The sequence below is a fragment of the Carassius gibelio genome, chromosome A17, assembly GCF_023724105.1.
Source record: "Carassius gibelio isolate Cgi1373 ecotype wild population from Czech Republic chromosome A17, carGib1.2-hapl.c, whole genome shotgun sequence".
NCBI classification, from domain to species: domain Eukaryota; kingdom Metazoa; phylum Chordata; class Actinopteri; order Cypriniformes; family Cyprinidae; genus Carassius; species Carassius gibelio.
Window position 1 is genome coordinate 4,849,641 of NC_068387.1, and position 24,020 is coordinate 4,873,660.

The 24,020-nt window shown below is 39.5% G+C and overlaps 1 protein-coding gene across 4 annotated transcripts in view; it reads right to left on the minus strand.

Annotated features, from left to right (window-relative positions):
* Positions 1 to 21,679: 21,679 nt before the first annotated feature.
* Positions 21,680 to 24,020, minus strand: part of LOC127933215 (homeobox protein Meis2-like) — a 57,657-nt gene continuing 55,316 nt past the window's right edge. For all 4 annotated transcript variants that reach the window (XM_052530025.1, XM_052530022.1, XM_052530024.1 and 1 more), the window contains exon 13: positions 21,680 to 23,151. The gene's annotated coding sequence lies outside the window, so the exon portion shown is untranslated. The remainder of the gene's footprint in view (positions 23,152 to 24,020) is intronic.

Here is a 24,020-nt window from a genome sequence, read left to right on the forward strand (position 1 = left end):
TGTGAATCATCTTCATGTGGGTGTTTTTCTTTGATTTTTTTTCCTTCAGTTTTTTGTGTAATAAGCATGAAGTAAATGTACAAATATTGGTGCATTTTTAATTAGACTGAACTATTTTACCGATTGCATGGATTGCGATTGTAATATTTTGGTTTCTCCAGAGCAATGTTGAATGTAACCACACTGTAATGCTCCTGCTTGCTCTGTAAGGCTGTGGCTGCTGCAGTCCAGTGTGTTTCTATGTAAAGATTGCATGTTAATATTGACCCAGCGTACGTGAGCTCAGAGGATGCACGTGGGCGTTAACATCAGTCTTGATAAGAAAGGAGACACCAAACCAAACATCGAATAACACGGCTTTGCTGTTTATTTGTGTCAGTATTTCTGCGTGGAGGTGTTTGGAGCCCATTTCTGCCCTAGCAGAAGAGAACAATGTTTTATCTCCTCGCCGCACCTGCTGCAGGCAATCTGCCGCCCGTCCCTTCAAATGAGTTTTGTCAGAGGCTTTCACATGCTCAGCCTGCGATGTGCTAATGAAAGGAGATGGGACAATTTCCAGAGAGCGAGTATCAGAGAGCGCGGCCCAGCTGAGAGAAACCGTGACCCTCTGTCACTGATGAACCTTATTATGCCTTTCATTAACGCATGATCTCTGTGTGTGTGTTTGTGTTGCTTGAGCACTTATCAAATTGTTTATGACAGAACTAATTGGGCTAATTGAAGACATTAAGATGACCTGTCAGCTATATGTACCCAAACCGCATGTCCGGTTGACAGCTGGTGACAGGTGCGGGCCCCAGACCATCATACGGGGGACGGGGCCGCTCTAATGTGATGTGGACAGGCTTCACGGGGCAGAGCGATGGGCTAAATGGAGCGCCCGTGGGGGAGCGTCTCTGCTCCGTACCGCTCTAATGGAGTCCCCTTCGGCTCCTGACAGAGAGATGAGGCAATTTAAGGCGAAAAGTGAAAAGGGCTCCGGCCTTGATTTTCTTCTCCCAAGTGTCTCAGGAACATGAGAGCAGAATAAATGTCTGCGGGCTGCCGTGGCTTCAGCTTTCACAGAGGACACGACTGCAGCTGACGCTCTGATGTTGTGTACATGTTGTGCTGCACGATTCGGTCAAGTTTGGCAAGTCATAATCACCATTATTTTGGTCAGTATTGTATTTAACACGATTATGAGTGGGCCACATGACCAAAACTTTATACAAGTGCTTTATTTAAAGGTAGTGATATGTATCAAATATATATTTTCTATAAATGAGGTTGCTTTGACATCTCCATTTTAGAGACATTTAGAGATTTAGAGACATTTCACCATTCTCAACACCACAGCAGAATACTAGGGTAACTACTATTAGTCAAATAAAATACTAACCGATTGAAAATTATTAAACCGTCAGTAATAAAAATAAAAAAGCCAAGGACAAATACAATAGAAAAAAAAAGCAAATACAAATAAAGCAAACTGTGCTTTAAGTGTTTTGTAGGCAAGTCTAAAGTATTCAGCTAAAAGCCTACTAAAGAAAAAATAATTGAATTCAGAGTAAAACAACATGGTCTTCACTGTAAGAATTAAACTTCTTCTGTTTTTGTTTTTCATCAATACAAAAGTCCTCCAGTGGAGAGCAGTGAGTGATTTTGTTGTTTGATTAATATCAAGCACACAGGAATATTAGGCTGCTGTCACTTTAAGAGCTGCACGGATCCAGTTTACTGTTACACATGTATTTTCATTCTCAACTGTTTACATTCACTTATTACATAACCATCAAGGGTTCATGTGAATAATCACCAAGAGCTGTATTTTAATTAAAAACAAATGGGCTTTTATGGAGGATCAAAATTAATTAAAATTAATTGCACATCTCTTGCACATGTACATGAACATGATTATGCATATGTATTGAAATATTATTTGACTTGAAATACCATGCAATATCTAGGGCTCTCAGTTTAACTAAAAAACAGTGCAGCACACGCTGTATGAATGGAGCTGTACGGCTGGAACACTGTAAAGTCTGCGTGTCTTGCCAGCTGAAGTACACACTGAATGACTAAAGCACCCATCACACCACACATTTCCTTCCACTGATGTCCGTTCAGAAACATTAATGCAGGAGACCAGAAATGCAAGCTCTTGTGGATTTCACTGTTTCAAAGTTTGGTGAACTCCCTCCTGTGAATTCATTTCATGTGTCAGTGTGTGCCCAACAGAAGACCTTAAATCTGCAGGAGCGGAGTGAGGCAGTAAAGTGAAGTAGATTTATCTTTTGAATGGATTATATGTATAATTCTTGTTTTTATAAAGGTGATAGAGAGCCTGATGTTATATAACGACTGTTACAGTGTCCACAGAAGTGTTGTGTGTGCAAAGTCTAGCGTGACCGTGGCTTAGGGAACACTTAGTAGTGTGAACACTGCTAGACATTAAGGTCATTCCAAGCACAAATAAATGGCAGGTTCTACTGCAAGCTTACATTTGAATTTGAATTGTAATTCTACATCCTGTTTGCAACCTTAAGTCAATTCAAACTGATGGTGAATTAGCATTTAATTTTCCAGCAGGACAACAGCTCAGATCCTTCTCAAACCCTCTAGAGGTGCGCAGTAGAGCATCTAAACCATCGACTGGAGCTCATTTGATTTATTTGAAGTGTTCATTTCCCTGTGTATTTTCTTCTATAAGAATCATTTTATTTATATATAAATATATTGTTTATTTATAAGAGTATGTTATGTATTTATGAATAGCACTTAAGGAAGGGAGATGTATTTGATAGGTTTCTGAGTTGTGTCCAGAGTCTCCCTCCCCTTCCTCTTCCCGTCTCTTCAGCTCTGAAAGGTCAGCGCTGTCATCCTCAGAGAGCCGTCTGTTTGTTTCCTTTGGAAAACAGGGTTAAACTGTCGGACTGACAAACCCCTGAGCCCACCAACCTCAGCAGCCTCCAAACGAGTGACAATCAGTCCAGACCGCCCGAGGGACGCTGCTTGGCTCTGCTATGACCCCTTCATGTCTCCGTTTGATTCCTTTATTCCATGTTTGGAGTATTTAACATCCAGTTTGATCCTCTGGATAATTAGTTTAGCTGTGCTCTGATGTCTCGCAGGCTTTGGAGGCGCAGAGGTGGACGCTTCACCCACTCGAGATCTGTTTGCTTTGCAAATGTTTTAAAATGACATTGAAATCTGATTTGCAGTGCAGCTTGTTAGTGAAAACAGTGAGCAGCTTTTATCTCCAGTGCTGCTTCATCCGTCCAGCCAATCACACGCTGACCAGGTCCGTTCATTTACATATCACCTTTTATTCATGCAGAGGTATAAAAAAATCAGGGATTGACAGTGGATTTTAAATATTGCACAATTATTTACTTAATTGTGTGTGTGTGCTTTCCCCAGAATGATTGGAGAAGTAAAGTTTCCCTAGCTCTGCCTTTTCTAGATTAGAAGTGTTGTTTTATTTTAAGAAAGGCCCTCGTCACAGTGAGTGTTTAACTGTTGAACTGAGCTGTTTTCTCTGACTCGGTGTGTTTATGTGTGAGGGGCCTCAGTTTCCCACCCAGACATTCAGGGTCCAGCACTAGTTAGTTGAGCTCTGAGAAGGGCCCCGTGGGGTCCCATGAGTCTCGACCCCCAGAGCGCTGAACACTGAACTTCATCCTCTGACCGGTGGTGAGATCATGATCTGATGCTTCTCAATGGGCAGGATTATATATATATATTAGTGTGTAAACACACAGGATCTTTCCAGCCTCTCTCTCAGTGTTATCAGTGTTGTGGAGTGAGGGAAGCGTTGAGATGCATGCAGGCGCTGACGTGTTGATTTAGTCACAGTTACACCAGCTGAGGTGCTGACTTGGACGAGGGCCAGGCCTGTTTTCTCACTGGACGCTCTTTAGATGGGCTTCACTTATTTTTAGGGTCCTATTCCTGTGTGTGTTTTGCAAGCCTGAAAACCTATTCATAAATGCTCTTCGCCCAGCTCTCAGAGGAACGCTATGATTCTGGTTCAGCGCAGAAATAAGCTGCTCGTGCCTCTTGACTTTTTTTACAGGATTACAGACACAAATCCCTGTTATTTGCAGAGAGACTGTTAGACCTGAAGCACAAGTAGTAGCTAGTTTTAAACTATGTCTGTATTATAATCTGCTGATTTCTGCCTCTCCCACCTCCAGACAAATCACACTAAATTATTTGTGAAAATTACAAAACCTTACAATTATGTGGTACATTGTTGATGTTAATGCAGCAGCTCATTTGTTCCTTTTTTTTTTTTTACAAATATTTTAGTGTTCACTGCATTATTATTTTTAATGGGAAATCTGGCATTTCAACCCTGTTTTCTATTTATACATAATTTTAAATGCTTTTTTTTCTCTCTCTCTCTCTTTCTCAAAATTTTGGTATGAAGGTAGGGTAGCCAAAATTGCAGATCTCCAATTAAATGAATAGTCAAGTCAGTTTACACACACACACACACACACACACACACACACATATATATATATATATATATATATATATATATATATATATATAGAAGTGTGGCTGTTTCAGAAGAAACTGTATTCAGAAACATTTTGAGAAACCTTAAATGACATAAATAAACAAAACATTTTTGCATAGCTCTTTTACCAATATGCATTTTTCAAAACAGCATCACATAAATTCATGATGTTAATTAATGTTTATATTCTTATATCTTCATGCCTTAAAATTAAAATAAATAAAAAATCCAGCAGTTGAGATTTACCATATAGTGTACTCTGCTTTGCTTGCGTGTACTGTATGTGTGCGGGTAGAATTGGCTGTACTCATATATAACATGTGATGAGATAGTCATGAACAGCATTAAGTTATGTAATGTTTAGTTTGAGCTCCTAATCCTGATGGAGGTTCTGGAGATTCCTGCGTGGGTCATTGGTTGGTAAGAAGGTGTGTGTGGGAGGAGAGTGTGTGTTTGTCTCAGAGGAGGGTCTGGAGACGCTGGACACTCCAGCAGTGAGGCGCCGGGTCGGGCCAGACTGAGCTCGGGTTACTCTGCAAACCGCTGCTGATTACTGCGGGGCTCACAGCTAATTGGAAACACATTAGCACTCGGGGTTAAGAGCGGGATTAGATGCTGCTCGCCTGACACAGAATGGAGGCCATTGGAAGGGATTTGTTTTGATGCCCCCAGAGAGGACGGCTAATTATTCAGCGGGGCTGCTGGGAGTTCAGCGTAACAGGTTACAGGAGCTGATATCCCCTGATGATTCGCATCGGCAGCACAACGCTTACCCATAATGCAATGGCTTTTCATTATGATCTCATCTGGTAACCAAGAGCAGCCATTGTCCTGATGTGTTTCTTCTCATTTGTCCTGACTAATAGATCCTGCTGTTTTTAGCAGATGATTTATTTTCTGCAGTCTGAAGTGGGTCTTGGTTTTATTATGGACCACCTCATACATCATATCTGTGAAATGAAGTGCTGTAATGTTTTAATGAATTCACAGGAGGTCTTAATGAAAGCTTTAACCCATTTATGTGATGGAAAGCGGCACTGAGGTCAATGGAGAGCAGAGCGCTCCACTCCAGCTGCACTGTGGGCCGCCCGACACTCGATCTGAGAGGTCAAAGGTCGGCCTCTTACGAGCCCACGGCCCAATGCAGAGCCCCTCCTCTGTAGTCCTGAAGCTGACGTGCATCTGATTCCTCAGATCTGAGCTTCTGCCAGAGGAACATCTTTAACAGCTCACTCGTCTGATTCGTGCACTGACAGATGGAAGATTTTCTGCATGTGCCTGTATAAACTATTTCCTGAGGGAATCTCTTGAAATCTGTCATCAACATATCCGGGTCATATTTCACCCCAAAATGAAAATAAATCACTAAGAAATGAAGAAAAAGTATCTTTAGTACTTTCATGACAATTAAACACATTTAACCAAAATTGCTCATTGCTTCAAAAAGCTTTGACACATAGCACTATATGAGGACCATTAGTCTCCAGTTCCACCGTTTTCCAAAACTACAACCTGCCTGGAGTCTCCAAGTGAACAATATGATCAGAATATCAGCGTGCCTAATAATTATACACGCACTGTAGTAAAACCAATTATATTGTGAAATATTACTGTTTTCTATGTGAAAAAAGTGACAGTAAAGACATAATTTTACAAAAGACTTATATTTCAAATAGTGCCGTCAAATGATTATTCGCGATTAATCACATTCAAAATAGAAGTTTTTGTTTACTTAATATATGTGTGTATAATGTGTATATTTCTATATAATATAAAATGTAAGAATATGAATATATACATGTAAATATTTTCAAAATATTTATCTATGCATAATAAATATACACATTGCAAATAAATATATTATGTAAACAAAAACTTTTATTTTTGATGCGCTTAATCGCGATAATCGCTAATTTCAAATATATGCTGCTCTTTTGAACTTTCTATTCACCAAAGAATAAGCTCTCCACGCTGTCGTTGTGGAGGAAATGATGTGGCTAAATCTGGAAGTGCCATCTCCACAGTCATTATCACAGACGGGTCAGGCGTTTATTGGGTCTCACCTCACCGATAGCCTGGCGATCATTAATCCATAAGCAGCAGATAATGGGCACAGAACCGATTTATGCAATTACAGCCACACGCGGATAGAGCAGCTGTCTTTAGCTTAACGCATTAATGATCTTATCAATATGTGTCGCAGGTTCAGGGTTCGAGCGGCCGTTAGCCGCCCCTGATGGGACTAAATGAGACCTGAGCTGTTCAGATCCAGAGCGTCTCCGAGGTGTTCAGATAGAACACTTTAATCCTGCTTTAATCTGTGTATCGACCGGAGGTACATTTCACTTCCTCTGCATCACGTCCGGATTGAAACCTCATCAGCAGCGGGAAAACAGAAGCATAAACATGTCGTGCAGAGTTATACCTGAAGGAAGATTGCTTGCTCCTTCTGTTCCAGTTTAATTACAGCGATTGTGTTTTGCTCTTCAATCACAACAGCTGAACGCAGAAGGAAACCTCTCCAGCATCATCACAGTGTCACAGGGCTGTCAGGATGTTCACCTTGTGATATTTATGGAGTAGGACACACTGTTTATTTATCGTGGGCTGTGTAGCGTCCGTTCAAGGCCGTGTCTCATGCTCTCTTTAAACATCCTGTTTGTGTGAAGGCTTTTTTTATTATCGTGACCATGCTCCTGAATGCAGGGCCCCGGGGCCGGTCCAGTAAATGGGAGACGCAGGTTGCGTGTTGATATCGGCTCGCTGGCAGCCCCCTGTAACCCGGTTCAGGCTCTATAAATAAACACAGATTAATCAGCAGCTGAGAGGAAGCCCTGACCGGAGCGGGGTCTGCTCTGGTCCTCCAACACTGGAGAACCACACATGCATGAGGCCTGAATCCTGCCTCTGTCTCTGTTGATGTGGTCCTCTTACAGAAGCATAAATGACGTCAAGTCACCAGTGAGTCCAGGTTCTGTCAGGAGCGCTGAAGCACTGTAGGTGCACCATCGCTGAACCAGGTCTCAGTATGTCCACCATACACAGGCTGTGTCTGTATTCATCCAGATGCGTTTGAAAACAGTCTTTTCATTTCAAAATGCTCTCCGTTCACACTAGTGTTTTTTAAGTGTTTCTCATCCACACTAATACATCAGAAAATGTTCAATGGTAATTTTACTAAAAAGCATTGGGATGATACGAAGAGACCAGAGATAATACAGTTCTCACACTGTCCTTATGTCACGATTATTATATTAGCAGAAGATCTGACTGGTGCATCCAGGTCACACTGATTCAGCATTCATCGTGTGGTCTCAAACACATCGGCCCTCATGTTTTGCCGCAGGACAGCAGTTGCAAGTAAATGTTCTCTGTCTTTGCAGGAACACAATATGAAGACATAAAGCAGTGCTGGGTAACATGCAATCACATGTAATCTGGATTACATAATCAGATTCCAAAATTAAGTACTCATAATTAGAGTATATTACATTTTATAATGCTCATAATCAGATTACAGTTGCTTTTCATGGATTACATGATTACATATTATTCACACAATGCAGTAAATCATAATTCACTGATTCTCCCTAATTCTCTTTTGTTTGTCACTGCTAAGTTTTCCTTTCTGAATCGTACTGTGTGTGTCATACCATTTAGCTTGGACTATATTTATAAATATCATGTAAATACCTTTTCTAAACTATGCTTCTGAATTTGGGGGAAAGCACCTTTCAAGCAGGAATGAAACACATTATGGAAGTTACTAAATATAGTGGTGAAACACCGTCTTCATCATCATCATCATCATCATCATCATATCCTGTGTCCTTCAGAACCTGTTGATTCTGGAAAGAAGCTCTTCAAACCATGTAATTGATGTTTTCATGTTTATTAATGCTTGTTCACATAATGCGGTGATTCCCAAATGTCTTTGCCAGCCAAACCCCTTAGAATAAAATATTTACTTGAAATATCTCTGCGGCAGTTAATATTTCAATAATTTAACAAGACTGCAGCTTTCATCATGTAATCTGTAATCGGTAACATACTACAACTACTCTGTGCTGAAAGTGAAATATATGTTTAGCAACACTTTAAACACTTTTGTAAACAGAGATATCTGTCGGTATAATGCGTCATATGATTAAACATGCTTCATTGTTTTTTTTTACAGTCCACACCAAACAGTGTTTTCAAATTGGAGAGCATTTTCAAAAAGTCAAGTTCAGCAGGATAAAAACATGATCTCAGTGTGGACAGAAAGCCAAAATGTAAAGAAGAAACTGTGTTTTCAAATGATCCTGGTTAGAGGAGACTTATCCAAGACTCCTGGGAAGCCAGCAGATGAAATGTCTTCAGGTGGAAACCTCACTGACACGTGACGTCTGTGCTATAATCACTTGTATGTTCCTGTGAGGTCAAAATAGCCTCAGTCAGAGGGGTGTTCATGTTTCAATGCATCATGTTTAGATGTCAGCGCTGTGCTCAGATGAAGAAAGGTATCTTCTGGAAGCTGCCAAGATCTGCTGGGCGAGCAGAGATGACACCGCGGAGGGCTGTAATTAGTTATTCAATTACTCTGTGATTATGTGTGTGCATTGATGGGGAGGAGGCCACTCACTCTCTCAGCACCTCCTTTCAGCTTTTTGTTCTTAAGTGCTGCGCTCTCATTAAAATGCCTTTTTAACCAGCATGGCACCTGCTTTAAAATCAAACGCGGGGCGCTCGTTAAGGCTAATGGCAGCGTGTCTGCCAGCGACGCTCTCAGCGGCATCCCACTCTCTCCTCCGCCAAAGCCAACGCGCTCCAAATTAGCTACATTTCACAAACAATTTCACCGACTCGTTACGCAGTTAGATGTTTATTGGAAGATCGTTGACTTCCCCCGAGCGATACTTGTGCCAGATTTTGGTGGTGAAGCGGTGGCCCACATAATAGACCTCAATTATAATTGGAGCCCCGTGTCCGTTTATGCCTTTATTTATGGAACCTTTGCATTGAAGTACATCGGCCTTTGTTTTTTTTTTTTGCCGTCAGATCGGAAGCTGAAGCGAGGGTTACAACCCCGTCTATTTAACCCCAGACCCTTCGCCACCAGTGAACTCTGTTATTTGCTCCCGAAAGCTTGTTCTCTTCTATTAGGCTTGTTTTGTACCCTCGACCTCATGATATCAGATGTGCTGATGAAGTCAACTTCTTGTTTTCCCTTGTATTCTCATCCAAACCCAGCAATGTATGTCATCATGTCCCAACCCGTCTGATGTTATGATAAATCAATATAGTGAGGCGATTTCAATCAATGTGGGCAAATCAGAGTCAAGTCAAGTCACCTTTATTTATATAGGGCTTCAAACAAAAAAGATTGTCAAAGCAACTGAACAATATTAATTAGGAAAACAGTGTGTCAGTAATGCAAAATGACAGTTAAAGGCAGTTCATCATTGGATTCAGTGATGTCATCATCTCAGTCCAGATTGTGCAGAAGAATCATCTGTTTCCTGTGGTCTTGTCCTGGTGGTCCTCTGAGACAAGGTCTTTACAGGGGATCTGTATCTGGGGCTCTAGTTGTCCTGGTCTCCGCTGTCTTTCAGGGCAGTAGAGGTCCTTTCTAGGTGCTGATCCACCATCTGGTCTGGATACTTACTGGATCCGGGTGACTGCAGTGACCCTCTGATCTGGACACAGACTGGATCTGGTGGCTATGGTGACCCCAGAATAAGAGAGAAACAGACTAATATTAGAAATCTATACGATGTTTGATAGGGAGCCAGTGCAGTGTTGACAGGACCGGGCTAATATGGTCATACTTCCTGGTTCTAGTAAGAACTCTTGCTGCTGCATTTTGGACTAGCTGTAGTTTGTTTACTAAGCGTGCAGAACAACCACCCAATAAAGCATTACAATAATCTAACCTTGAGGTCATAAACGCATGGATTAACATTTCTGCATTTGACACTGAGAGCATAGGCCGTAATTTAGATATATTTTTGAGATGGAAAAATGCAGTTTTACAAATGCTAGAAACGTGACTTTCTAAGGAAAAATTGCTATCAAATAGCGCACCTAGGTTCCTAACTGATGACGAAGAATTGACAGAGCAGCCATCAAGTCTTAGACAGTGTTCTAGGTTATTACAAGCTGAGTTTTTAGGTCCTATAATTAACACCTCTGTTTTTTCAGAATTTAGCAGTAAAAAATTACTCCTCATCCAGTTTTTTATATCAACTATGCATTGCCGGGCCATGAAGAAATATAGAGCTGAGTATCATCAGCATAACAGTGAAAGCTAACACCATGTTTCCTGATGATATCTCCCAAGGGTAACATATAAAGCGTGAAGAGTAGTGGCCCTAGTACTGAGCCTTGAGGTACTCCATACTGCACTTGTGATCGATATGATACATCTTCATTCACTGCTACGAACTAATGGCGGTCATATAAGTACGATTTAAACCATACTAATGCACTTCCATTTATGCCAACAAAGTGTTCAAGTCTATGCAAATTAATTTTGTTATCTATAAACAGAGCATATAGAAAACCATTATTTTACTTTGGAAAAATGTGAACGAAACTGGCCATTCTGGATACAGTATGATAGAAATTTTGAAAATGTTAATTTGTTTTAATTTTATCAATGCCGAAAACAATTAAATGACAAGACGATTATAAGGTCATTAAACAATAACTGAGATTAAATTAACATGCAATATCGTTGACAAAAAAAGACATTTACACTTAAACATTTACATTTGTCAAAGGGTTAAGACTAAGACTAAAAATAGCTTACACTAGTTGTAATAAAGAGAAGAATCTAAGAAAATCAGGTAGAGTGAAGCTAAAAACTGCAGAAATAGGTCATGATATATAAAAAATGTCTGTACTTTTGAAATAATATGTGATACTTTAGATATAAAATGTGTTATATTGTGTTAAATGTCATACAATGGCAGATCTAGCCTTGAGGTGATGTTTCATGATGTAATTCATCACATTAAAAAATGATAATTTGTTGTTACACAGTTTGACATGCAGACAAAGATTTTCAACAATATTTGAATATGTATATTTTCTTTGTTGCTATAGATTGATCTTGGTTTAGTTTGTTTAATCTGTTCAGTCATGAAGCAGACACATCCCTCGCACAGAATCTGTTTCTGTTCAGGGTCAGTGTGGAAAAATACAGTAAGACAAATCAGAGTAGGCAGCTGTCAGGAGTGAATGTGTGTAATGTGCACAAGAGTCACTCCCTGACACCTCAAAGAACAGTTCAACTTTTGATGACGTCTCATAGGGTCACAGCATATGAAATATCAGCCTGATTCATATGTTTTTCAAGTTCTTCAAATGGCCTTGAGATCTCAGAGCCTCAACAGAACACGAGCGTCAATTAGCTAAAAACAACAGAGTAATAACTCTCCGTGTTGTTTTTCCAGATCCCAGCTCTGTCTTATCTGACCATCAGCTGTCTGACGAAGGTTTCCTGGCTTCTCGCTCTGTGCAGACTTCCATACGTCACCGCACTCGTCTTATAGCATGTAAATATTTACATTGCACGTCCACAACATTTCCATAAAAAGAATGAAACCCGTCCACGTTTCTTCAGCGATGAAGCTGTGCTGTGTCTGTCAGGGCTGTTGGTTTTGGCTCGTTCCTCGGGGACAGTGAATCAGTGAGTGGTAAAGAGAGCACAGGACTTCACATGAAGGCCCAGAACACACACCGACTCAGATCTCAGATCACAGTTATTGTGCTAGAACCAGCTGTGATCGGTTGCTGTTGATGTCAGTCTTTCTTCACCTGTGTTAGTGGGCAGTTTGAGAGGATCAGTGACGTCAGGCCTCGTGAGACTTGATGAGGTTTAAGGTTAAATCAGCTGTTTACACACATTTCATGACCTGATTCACTCTTGATTCGTTTACTTTCATGTGAACTGAGCAGCTAGTTGTTGTTGAGTGGTTTACTACACTGTAAAAAAAACAAGTTTGTCTTGTTTTTCAGTACAGATATCTCATGAACTTCATTTTTTTATTATTTTATGATGTTCTCTGAGGTTCGCTTTTAGTGCTAGAGTGGTTTAACATTTATAATTTTTTAAAAACATAATTTATAAGTATTAAGTTATTTTCTCTCCTGTTTTTGGAACTCTCTGCAGAGCGGTCTGTTTTTATAGGCGGGGCAAGGAAACACCCACTCCTGTGATTGGCCGACAGTTTGGCTTATTAAAATAACATCTTCTGAAAGCAGCATGGTCATCTGGGTTACAAGTGTGTAAATACTCTGGCGTGGATATTACTGTGGGATCCGCTCTAGTCACTCAGCACTGCATCAGCATTTACTTTCAGTCTCTATGAAAGATCATCATACTGTCTCTTTAAAAATGAATCCGTCGCAAAGTAAAGCAATCAAACATACAGACTGTGCGGGGCTGTAGAGGCAGAGATGTAGAAGCAGGTGTTGATCTTTTCCTGTGGAGGCGGGGCTTAGCCACACTATTACATCATAACATGGCACATCCCGAAACGAGTCGTTATCCGACCATGGTTTCAAATATAAGCTGTTTCTAAAATAACTAAGAAAGTCTTGAGTTCTGAAACTTTACTACATTGACCTGTTACATGTGAAAAGATGTATTATATCTCTCAGTTCATGACCACTTTAAATCAAGTTACAGTTACTGGCGTGGTAAAGCAAATCTATCCAAATTAATTGAGTTTATGCTAAAAAAAAGATTCAAAAAGAAAATAAGACTACCCAAAATAAAATTCTTGGCCGAAACCGAACAAGTTTTATTTTTATTTTTTATTTTTTTGGCAATTTTTTTCATCATTGCATAAATTAAATAACTACAATGTGTTTTTTTTTTTACTGAAAAAAATTAAAATAAAAAATCAGTTTGCAAAACAACAGAAAAAAAAAAAACATTTTTAACATTCTAACAGACACTATAGAAATTACCAACAAAGCACAATTTAATTTATTTTTTTATATTTCTTGGCCATCAGACCCCCTTCGATTATGTATTCTGAAAAAATAATTAATATATTGGCATATGTTTAAGTTATTTTGACTTTCAATTAAATGTGTCTTGGTTTACAGATGTTTAGATATTTGTATTGCTTTTTGTTTTGTTTTTATTTTGCTAAATTCACCTGTCCTGGAATCTAGATCCTTTCTTGAGTGTCAGTCAGCATGAGCTCAGCAGAAGTGGTTCTCCCGTCTGCAGGATCGGTCCGGTCCGGTCTACTGGTACGGGTTCATGTCTGACCGAGGGATCCTGCTGAGAGACATCGTAACCCTGTGTCAGGGGCCGGCGTGGAGCCGAGTCTGACCCGTTTGTTGGTGTGGATGTCAGTCCGGAAGCAATTTAGCTTTCCTGCAGCGTGAGACTCCTGGCAAACGTCTGCTGTGAACTCCAGCTGAACTCCAGCGGCTGAATCCTGCTGAGAGACAGCTGACACACCTCACTCTTATCTCCCCTCCGGACCCTGCGCAGAGACGCCTGGGTTCAGTTATAAAGTCTAATAAAGGTGTTTGTGTGGAGTGTGTGTCTATCTTCTGAAGCTTTCTTAAAGTCAGGTCCAGAGTGACGCTCTCCAAAACTTCCTCTTCCTCTCTGAGCTGTGGAGAGCTGTGGAGAGATAGCAGAGAGATCTCAAGAGCTTCCCGTCTGGTCACTTTTAACCCTGTGACACCTGACGCACCAAACAGTCAGAAAACAATGAAATGGAACCGTTCATTTAACCTTTAAACTACATCATTTATTAAAAAAGATTGCATGTGTGTTTTATGTTTTGTATGATATCTGGTGCATCAGTCTCATGTCCAGTAGTCTGAAATGATGATGATCTTTATAAATCGAATCTAAGTCTAAATATGAGTCTGTGCTCTATATCTGCAGTAATGAGATGAGATGTAAATGATCCGCACATATAACACAGTGACTGAGAGCTGAAGAAATCAAGGCTCCTCAGAAGATGTGAGATGTTCTGGAGGCTTGTGGAGATCATTCCTCCGCTGAGGAACAGTGAAAGTAAAGCTTCTGGAAACAAACGCTCCTCAAAAGATCCTGAGGATCAGATTTGAGACTCTAAAACATGATTGATGGAGAATCAAGTAAAGCTGAGCTGCTTCAGTCCAGTAAGAGTTCATCTGGAGATATTACTGACCTTATTCTGACCTTTACTTGATCAGAAACCCTTCCCTTAATCTCTAACCCTAGAAACGGATCTCAGTTGGGCCCCAAACACAAAGGCCCTCAGCGTCTGCGACTATAGCTCTTCACAGAGTACAGAAAGAAGTAAAAGCAGAGTAAACAGGCGAGTCAGTTCCTCCGGAGAGCTTCCTGTCATTGTGTTCATGATGCTTCAGAGCATGAAAGAGCCTATAAATTAGACTGTGCTCTGAACGTCCTGATGTTTGCAGCTGCTCATATTTCTGTCACTCTGCCTGCTTCTACTTTTAGATTGGGATTTTTTCAACTCGGGTGGTCTTGAAGCATGGTGGGTTCGATGTCACATCTCTCTTTAATGTGTGTGTCATTAAACAGCAATAAAGTGGTAGTTCACGCAAAAATGAAGTTTGTGGTCATTTACTCTCCCTCATGCCTTTCCAAACCCACAGCCTTTCACAAGTCACTAATGTGTGGCATTTAGGGACTAAAATGTATCTTTCAGGGGTAAACAAGGCAAAAAGGTGATTGTTTTGTAGGGGTCCTGCTGCAGTGACATTTTTTTTACCTTCTTTTTCTGAGAGTGCAGAAGACATTCATTCATCATGCATCTTAATGAGGTAAGATTTAAGAAAACACTATATTTTGGTAGTCCACTTTAGACATTCAACTACCTATAAATGACTTAGCAGCTATTTGTCAACTAGCAGTCGTTAGAGTACTAGTAGACTGTCTGCTTAATGTCTACTAACACTTGATTCTGATGGGCGTTCAACTGACTGTAAGTATCTTTGCAAGTACAGCAGTGTATTGTACTAAAACTAACCTAACAGTATACAGTGCTATAGTGAGAGTTAGTTGACATGTAGTTACTTAGTGTACCATCGAAATAAAGTGTAAAAAAAAAAAAAAGTGTCAGTAAAGACATTTATAAAGCTACAAAACATCTGTTTCAAATAAATGCTGTTCTTCTGAACTTTCTGTTCATCTGTGAATCCTGAAGAATAAAATGTATCACAGTTTCCACAAAAATATTGAGCAGCACAACTGTGTTCCACACTGATAATAATCAGAAATGTTTGTTGAGCAGTAAATGATCATATTATCATGATTTCTGAAGATCATGTGACACTGAAGACTGGAGGAATGATGCTGAAAATACAGCAGAGCATCACAGAAATACATTACACTTTAACAGATTCACACAGAAAACAGATGATTTACATTACAATAATATTTCACAATATTACTTTTTTTTTTTTTTTTTGATCAATTGATGCAGCAGTGGTGAGCAGAAGAGACTCTTTCAAAGCTCATTTGATTTGATGCTTCAAGCAAACAGTTGAATGTGTTTGGGTTTGGAAGATCATGAGGGTGAGTAAATGATGGATATAAAACTTTTAATGCGAGAGGAACTGGTCCAGATGAACACACGTGAACCGCTGGAGCCTCGGTCAGTGTTGTGACATGCTGGTTTCTCTATTACCCAGAATGCAGTTCTCTGCAGAGGTCTGAGAGCGGAACAGGAAGCAGATCTGCAGTGATTCACAGCTGTTTCTGCTCAGTCATTAACATATTCATCTCTCGGCAGAGCAGCAGGTGTGTTATGATGTTCAGTTCTGCTCCACACACACACACACACACACACACACATTCCCTGCTGGCAATTAGCTTTGTTTTTTTCTGATGGTCTTTCCATCGCAGCTGAGATTTGAACTGTTTAACGCCCGCAGCCCAATGTACATCAGCAAAAAACTGTGCTTCAAATGAAACCAAATGAATATTATTCTCCTGTATCAATTTAATTAAATACACTACTATATGAAGGGTTTTAGCATGTCAGTTTGGGACCAAAATGTTTTGTAGTCAAGGATAGATTTTGAGTCCTATGAGTAAACTTTACCTTTACTTATGTCCCGTATTCAGTCTGAATTCAATAACTGAGACAAAAACTTGGACTGAATGGTTGAAAAGTCTCACCAACGCTGCATTTGTTTGATGGGAAACACTGAAATCATCTGTTTTCTGAGTGAATCTGTGTTAAAGTGTAATGTATTCCTGTATTTTCAGCATCATTCCTCCAGTCTTCAGTGTCACATGATCTTCAGAAATCAGAATAATATGATGATTTACTGCTAAACAAACATTTCTGATTATTATCAGTGTTGAACACAGTTGTGCTGCTCAATATTTCTGTTGAAACTGATACAGTTTATTTTTCAGGATTCACAGATGAACAGAAAGTTCAGAAGAACAGCATTTATTTGAAATAGAAATCTGTTTTTACATTATAAATGTCTTTACTGTCTCTCTTGATCAATTGAATGCATCCTTGATGAATAAAAGTAGTAATTTTCCTTTATTTGATTTGATTTGTTTTATTTGTATTTCCCGTAGCCCGGGTGTTGAACAGAAGTGAACACTGTTGAGATGCTGTTGTTCTCACAGCTGGTCTCGGTGGAATGTGATGGTGTAAATGGTGAGGTCGGTCTGTGTAAGTGCTGCAGGACGAGACAGTGTTTGAAGGATCTCTGATGGTCTGCTCTCATCTGTCTGTCAGCGGATGCTCAGGCGTTTGCTCTGATTGTTCGGGATCATTGTGTTTGGCCGGAGGGGTGCAGTCCGGCCCCTAAAGGTCAACGGCACGAGTGGCATTTGGGTTCTGACAGGCGACCCAGATTCACTGAGCTTCATGTTCTGATGCAGTCAGAGACGTGACTCCTGGAGAGTGTGCTTCAGATCCTCGTGAGGAGAGGATACGCCAGCCACAGTGTGTGTGTGAGAGTGTGTGTGTGTGTATGTGTGTGTGTGTGTGTGAGTGTGTGTGTGTACCTATTTGTAGCATTTGTTGGGGATGTTCTCTTCTGTAAAAAAAAATCCCATAAAATAAACAGAGGTTTGTGTCTTTTTATTGATTAAAATGCTGAACATTTGAGTGATTTCTTACAGTGTTTATTATAACTATCTGTCAGTAAAAACACAAGTGAATGAAATGTGCTCATTGATCTAAGACTGTCAGCATGACACAGATATGATATATAATGTTTATTCTGATCAGAGGTGATTTAACTTCTTCTTTTCTGTCCACAGTTATACATTATTGCTTTAATTTCTCTGTTTGGAGTTAGTGAAGAATTATTTGTAAGCTGTTTTTTTTCAGGTTCTAATGATTAATGTGTACACACAGTTGAGTGTAATGTATTTACATGCACCTTGTTATTAAAGTGATTTTCTGTAAATGATTGCTGTCTGTTTCTGTAACTGAGCAAATGATTCTGTTGAATGAGCATGAGTTTGTGTGTGTGCATTCATCTCTTCAAATATGTATTCAAAAATATTATTGTCTGGGACATTATATATATATATATATATATATATATATATATATATATATATATATATATATATATATATATATATATATATATATATATATATATATATATATATATATAATTTTATTTATTTAATTATTTATTGTTAATGTTAACATGTTTTTTTATGCTCAAAGAAACACAGTGTCAGAATTCGACTGATTCAACATAAATCCAGACATTTATCTGTGTGTAGCTGAATGTTTTTCTGACTGTGTGTGTGTGTTTTTGATGCTCCTGGAGAGAAAGAAGTAAAGAAAGAAGGAAATAAAGAAAGAAAAGCGTTTTTTTTTTTTCTGAGAACATCCCATATAAAGAGACTTGCCACTTCTGGAGATTAATGATATCTCCAAACGATTAATAAATAAACACACTCAACTTTATATTATTCAGTTTAGTATCATTTTTTGATACTGAAGTATCAAGTTTTTTTATGCGTTATTGCAGAAATTCCCATATGTTGTCTTAAATGTATTATTATTATTATTAGTGATGATTATTTCAGTTTTACGCACGTGCGTGAGATATTTTCTTTTTCTTTAAAGGGTTCCGACTAAACGGCACGCAGACAGAGTCTCAGGTGACAGAAGAAACCCGCGACACACGGACATTAATCGTGAAGTGGCGTTAATCACATTTACACCGAGAGAATAATGTCGCTCTCGTCTTCATCATCATCATCATCATCATCATCATCATCATCACTGCAGGAATGAGAGATGATTTGATTCTCCTGATGCTGCTCGTTGTTATCTCAGATATTCCCGTTCGTTCGGATCAATAATAAAATAAGCCGTAGGAAGAAGACTGACTTCAGTATTGACTTCTGTTCGTTCATGTGTAGTTTCACCCAGAAGGGGTCGCTGCGACATTGGCCCCCGGGGTATGTTCACACACACACACACACACACACACACACACACACACACACACACACACACACACACACACACACACACACACAGCCTTTCTGTCGGACTTCTGCAAAACACATTATTTAGTTATTTATTTAACCCATTATTCAGTAAATCATTATTATTAATATTTTGTTCCGTAGTCAAAATAAATAAATAAATAAATAAATAAATAAATTATTTATATATATATATATATATATATAAAATCCTCCTCCATGTTTAATGACTCATTATTTAATTTAAAAAGCTTAAATTCGATCAAACACTGGTCTGATGAAAATCCGCAGAAATGTACGGCCTTTTTGTTCTTTGTTTATTATTATTATTATTATTATTATTATTATTATTATTGCTGTATACAAGAACAATAGAAATACCCTGAAATACAATGATACAATAAAACTTGCTTCTGCTGTTCGTGTGACGTCAGATCGCTGGAAATTCTTCATCAGTGACTAACATTAATTTCGATAATATATGTCCATTAAATTAACCCCTATGAAATAAAGCATTTACTGTCAATAAATACAATACTAATAATAATAATAATGAAGACGATGATGATGAAATTTGAAATAACTATAGGAGTAAACAGGCCTAAACAAAATCATTATTATAACTATATAATAATAGGCTACACACAATACTCACATTAATGAAAGCTATTATTTCCAGAACTTGTTTATCTGATTCAGTAGCTGCCATAAATCACGTGCGCGTAATATCGAGCCCGCGCATCATATATTTTATATAGCTAGCCCATTTTTGCCCTAGTTTATAATGTTTTAAAATTGTGTGAAAATAAATAGGCTACGAAAAAAAAATACGAATAGCTTTTTTTTCTTCCTTTCTTTTTTCTCTCTTTGTCGTGCTGGCGACATGAAACACGTCTTGAGATGTGAGTTATTAGTGATGTTCGTGTGTTTGAGCTGAAGTGATGCAGGCTTTCTTTACTCTGTTTCTAAATGAAGAACTGAGAGAGAAGGGAAAGAGAGAAAGAGAGAAAGAGAGAGAGAACTGCGTGTGCTTTATTGATCAGTGACTGTGAGCTAATGTCATTATCCTCATCAATAGAGAATCACAGTGATGCTGACAGTGATTAATGATCAGGGGCCTCTGCGCGTGACCCCCGGGGCCCACAAACACACACGCACACACACACACACACACACACAGCAGATGCCGCTTCAGCTGGAACACGTTCTCTTCTTTATATAAGTGATACAAGTAGAAAGCAAGAGTCGTTTCCTCGGCGGTGTGTGTGTGTGTGTGTGAGGAGTTTACCTGCTCGTTTTCTCCCGTTTATTGCGAGCATTTCATCTGCTCTTGTGTGTTGTTGTAGCTATTCCCGTGACTCTGACATGACGCTGACGCTGATGATGATGATGATGATGAAGAAGAAGAAGGCCGGATCATCCATCATTCCTGTCACAGGCGCAATTCAATCCACCTCCTGTCGTCTATTAATATTAAAATCAGCTCCCAGTGATGCCGCCCTTCCTTTCACTGCTCTTCCTTTCTTTTTCTTTCAGCATATACTTTAGAATATTTGCACGTCTGTTTTCTCGAATGACCAGGCACTGAAATTACATTTGTTCGTTTGTGATTCTTGTTGAAAAAAATACACATAAATAAATACAATAAATGTAAATAATTAAACTGGCCATGACATCTTGCACAGCGCTAATAAAAACAGCTCAAAGCGCAGATCTGTAGATGTGCAGGAGATGTTCAGATCTCTCCTCGCGACTGCACACTGCGGGATATTTACTTGCAGTCATATATTTTAGAATTATATTATTTAGTAAATTAATAATTACCGCTGGTTTTATTTTAAATTATTAGTACTGTAATTCAGCTTTTTTTTTTTTTTTACCAATAATTAAAAGCCTTCCGCTTTGGGGAAATTCGCCTGTTCTCTTTTATGCATCGAGCGCTAAACTGAGAAGCCTTCAGTACATATTCAGAAAAACATATTAAACATTTAACTAATGAAAAAAAAAGGAAAAAAGAAAAGAGAAAAAAAGATTAACTTCCACGTCAAGCTTTTTAAACATTTGACTATGAATATATTTTTTTCACTACGAGTACGAGGAAATGCTGCTCTTTCCTGAAAAAAACGCGTTTTATTCGTTGCTTTTGTTTTGCGCACGTGATCGTCCTTGTCACTGTAATCGCCTTTCAGAATTTTACTAGTATGTATAAATGCCGTTTGTAATAATAATAATAATAATAACAACAACAACAACAACGACCACAACAATAATAATAATAATAGTAATAATAATAATAATAATAATAATAATAATAATAATAATAATAGTAGTAGTAGTAGTAGTAATAATAATAATAATAGTAATCGTAATTCTTTGCCGTGGCGCAGCGGGTGCAGTGTGACCGAGGCGCCAGCAGGAGGCGCCGCTGAGACTCGAACCCCTTCAGTCCCTGCACATGTGCCCCTCTGAGTCCTGCAGTAAGTCAGCGTGTGTCAGAACAAACATCTTCAGAGCAGGATCGGGTTTAGAGAACAGTAACACGCCACGATCCTTCACACGACAACAACAGGCTGCTGAAAAAACAAACGGGCCCAATTCTTTGTAAGCGTATTAAATAAGAATAATTCATTTTATATGAGCTATTCTTTATGCATTACAGATATGATATTATTTCCCATGTGCAACACACTGTACAGCACACAAGAATCTACCAAAATCAAAAATGAAATATTTATTACAGCATTTGTGACTGAACACCTTTGAAACATCACGCCACAGTCCTCATACAAGTACTGAATGTATTTGTGACAAAGCTCGAGGGAGACAGTTTTCATCTTCTAGTGGAGCACGTGCTGATAAAGGAAGGGGAATCATGGACATAACAATATCAATGCCACAGCAGATCTGAAACTAGCAAAAACATTCGTCTTCAGTTGAGGTAAACACATAGAATATCTAACATGAAACAATTAATAGACTGAACTCTGAACGAAGTTTCTTACAATATTCTCTCAGCTTCTCACCGAGCTTTGAGTTCATAATTTAAGTTCATTTTTTCTTTTCTTTTTTTCATCCTTTTAAAGTTTTTCTCCGCGTCGACCGCTTCTCTGCTGTGTGTGCCGAGGATCGACAGATTTATTGATCCCCAGGCGTTCAGCTTCTCGAGGATACACGTCCTTCATAAGGCTCTTACTCTGAGAGTCCGAGATACAAAATTAATAATAATAATAATAATGATAATAAAAACGTATAAAAGCAACACAATCCAGTGCTTGGGCAATTCAAACGAAGAACTTCACCTACAGAGCAACATTCATTCATGGACCAAAAAATGTTAAATGCATGACGGAAAAAGCGGAGGGGTCTCTGAAGAGCGCGGGCTTCAGTCGTCGTCATCACCGGTGCTGTGGTCCGTGACGGGGCGGGTTCACCGTGATTCTCCCGTTATTGCCGCGATCGGAGCTCCTCTGCTCGGGATCAGCACACACAGTGTGAAAAACAGGGCAACGATTTACTCTAGGACTAGCTCATGAAACATAAAGTGAGTGAGAATACAAATGTACAAGATTTAATTTAGTTTCTATGTTTTTATACTACAGTAGTTTGAACTCTTGGAGTCTCTTTTGTCTTTTTTTTTTCGTTTTTCTTTTTTTTATCATTATATCATGTGTGTGTGTGTGTGTGTGTGCATGTGTGTATTTTTAATTAGCTGAAACATCCTCTGTTGTTTTGAACAGACACCCAATACTTTACAAAGTGTTTCTGTCAGCTCTTGGTCCTCCAGCAACAAAAGTAACAAAATTCACAAGATAAAAGGCGATCACAGCTCGTCTGGAATTCCACGTGAAGCTTTCGGATACTTCACTGCATTCTCTTTTCCTTCAAAAATCTTTCGTGGGGTTATTGTCCAGTTCATCCGTGGTGGTGTTTGTTGGTTCCCTTCGGTCATTGGCCGGTCCAGCAGCGCTGTGGTCAGGGGTCAGAGGAGTCGTGGTCATTCTGCTCGAGGAGGGGGTCTCCGTGCATTAGCATGGCCGCACGGGTCGGAGGGTGACGAGGAGCTCGGTGTGACAAACGAAGGAGACGAGGGGCTTTCGGTGGAGGGGGTGGGTCGGTGATGCCATGCTCATGCCCACAGGACCACGCTGAGGTACGAACTCCCCCGGCACGCCTCACAGACCTGAGATTCAGAGAAACACACAGTCAGCGGTGCGAGACCAATGCGATCGCAGCACCCTGATCTAGATTCAGGCCACGCATCTGCAGCCAGTACGGCTAAAGAGAATTCAAACAAAGAGCACACTTGAGCCGAGACATTTGATAATGGCCTGTATCTCTGCTCGGTGCATCGACTTGTGCACACCTGTGAGAAAACACTTAGATGTAGAATTAATTTCCTTCCTTCATCCATCTTCAGTCACGCAGCAGAACAATGCATGCATTTTACCTTCTCTGGGAATCGAACCCATGACCTTGGCGTTGTGGGCAAAATGCAGTGATTGTGGAAATAATCTCATAATACTAAAATTATCAGCGTTCAGAGCAGTCAAATCCCAGACAAAATTGAGTGACAGAACTGGCTGCGCCGCTGCAAACAGATTTAAGTTCCTTTACCAACTTGCTAAATTATTTAGGGGCTGGTTGACACCACACCACTCAGGGAGCAGTACAATATCTGCTTATTATACAGGACAAGATCTTACATTGAGCTGGAGACCATAAAGAGAACTAGGAGGACAGATGCGTGTGTAGAATCAGTGCTGGTGAAACACATTAGTGGCACTGAGCTGCTGAATCCAAACAGTTCACGGAAGTGGAATCACTAGCAGGACGCCAGTGTTTTGTAATGTGACCCCAGGGGCATTAAAAACAGTCATTTAAAGGAGGGGACAGGGTCACTCCAAGGTCAGGCACTCACTGATTCAAGTAAAGAACAGCGCAGGCCAAGTATTTGAGAGGAAACTGCATGCATTCTCCATACATTCATCACACATGCAAAGTGATCCTTTAAAATCTGCAGCTCTTCCCTTTAAATGTTCCGTAGAAATG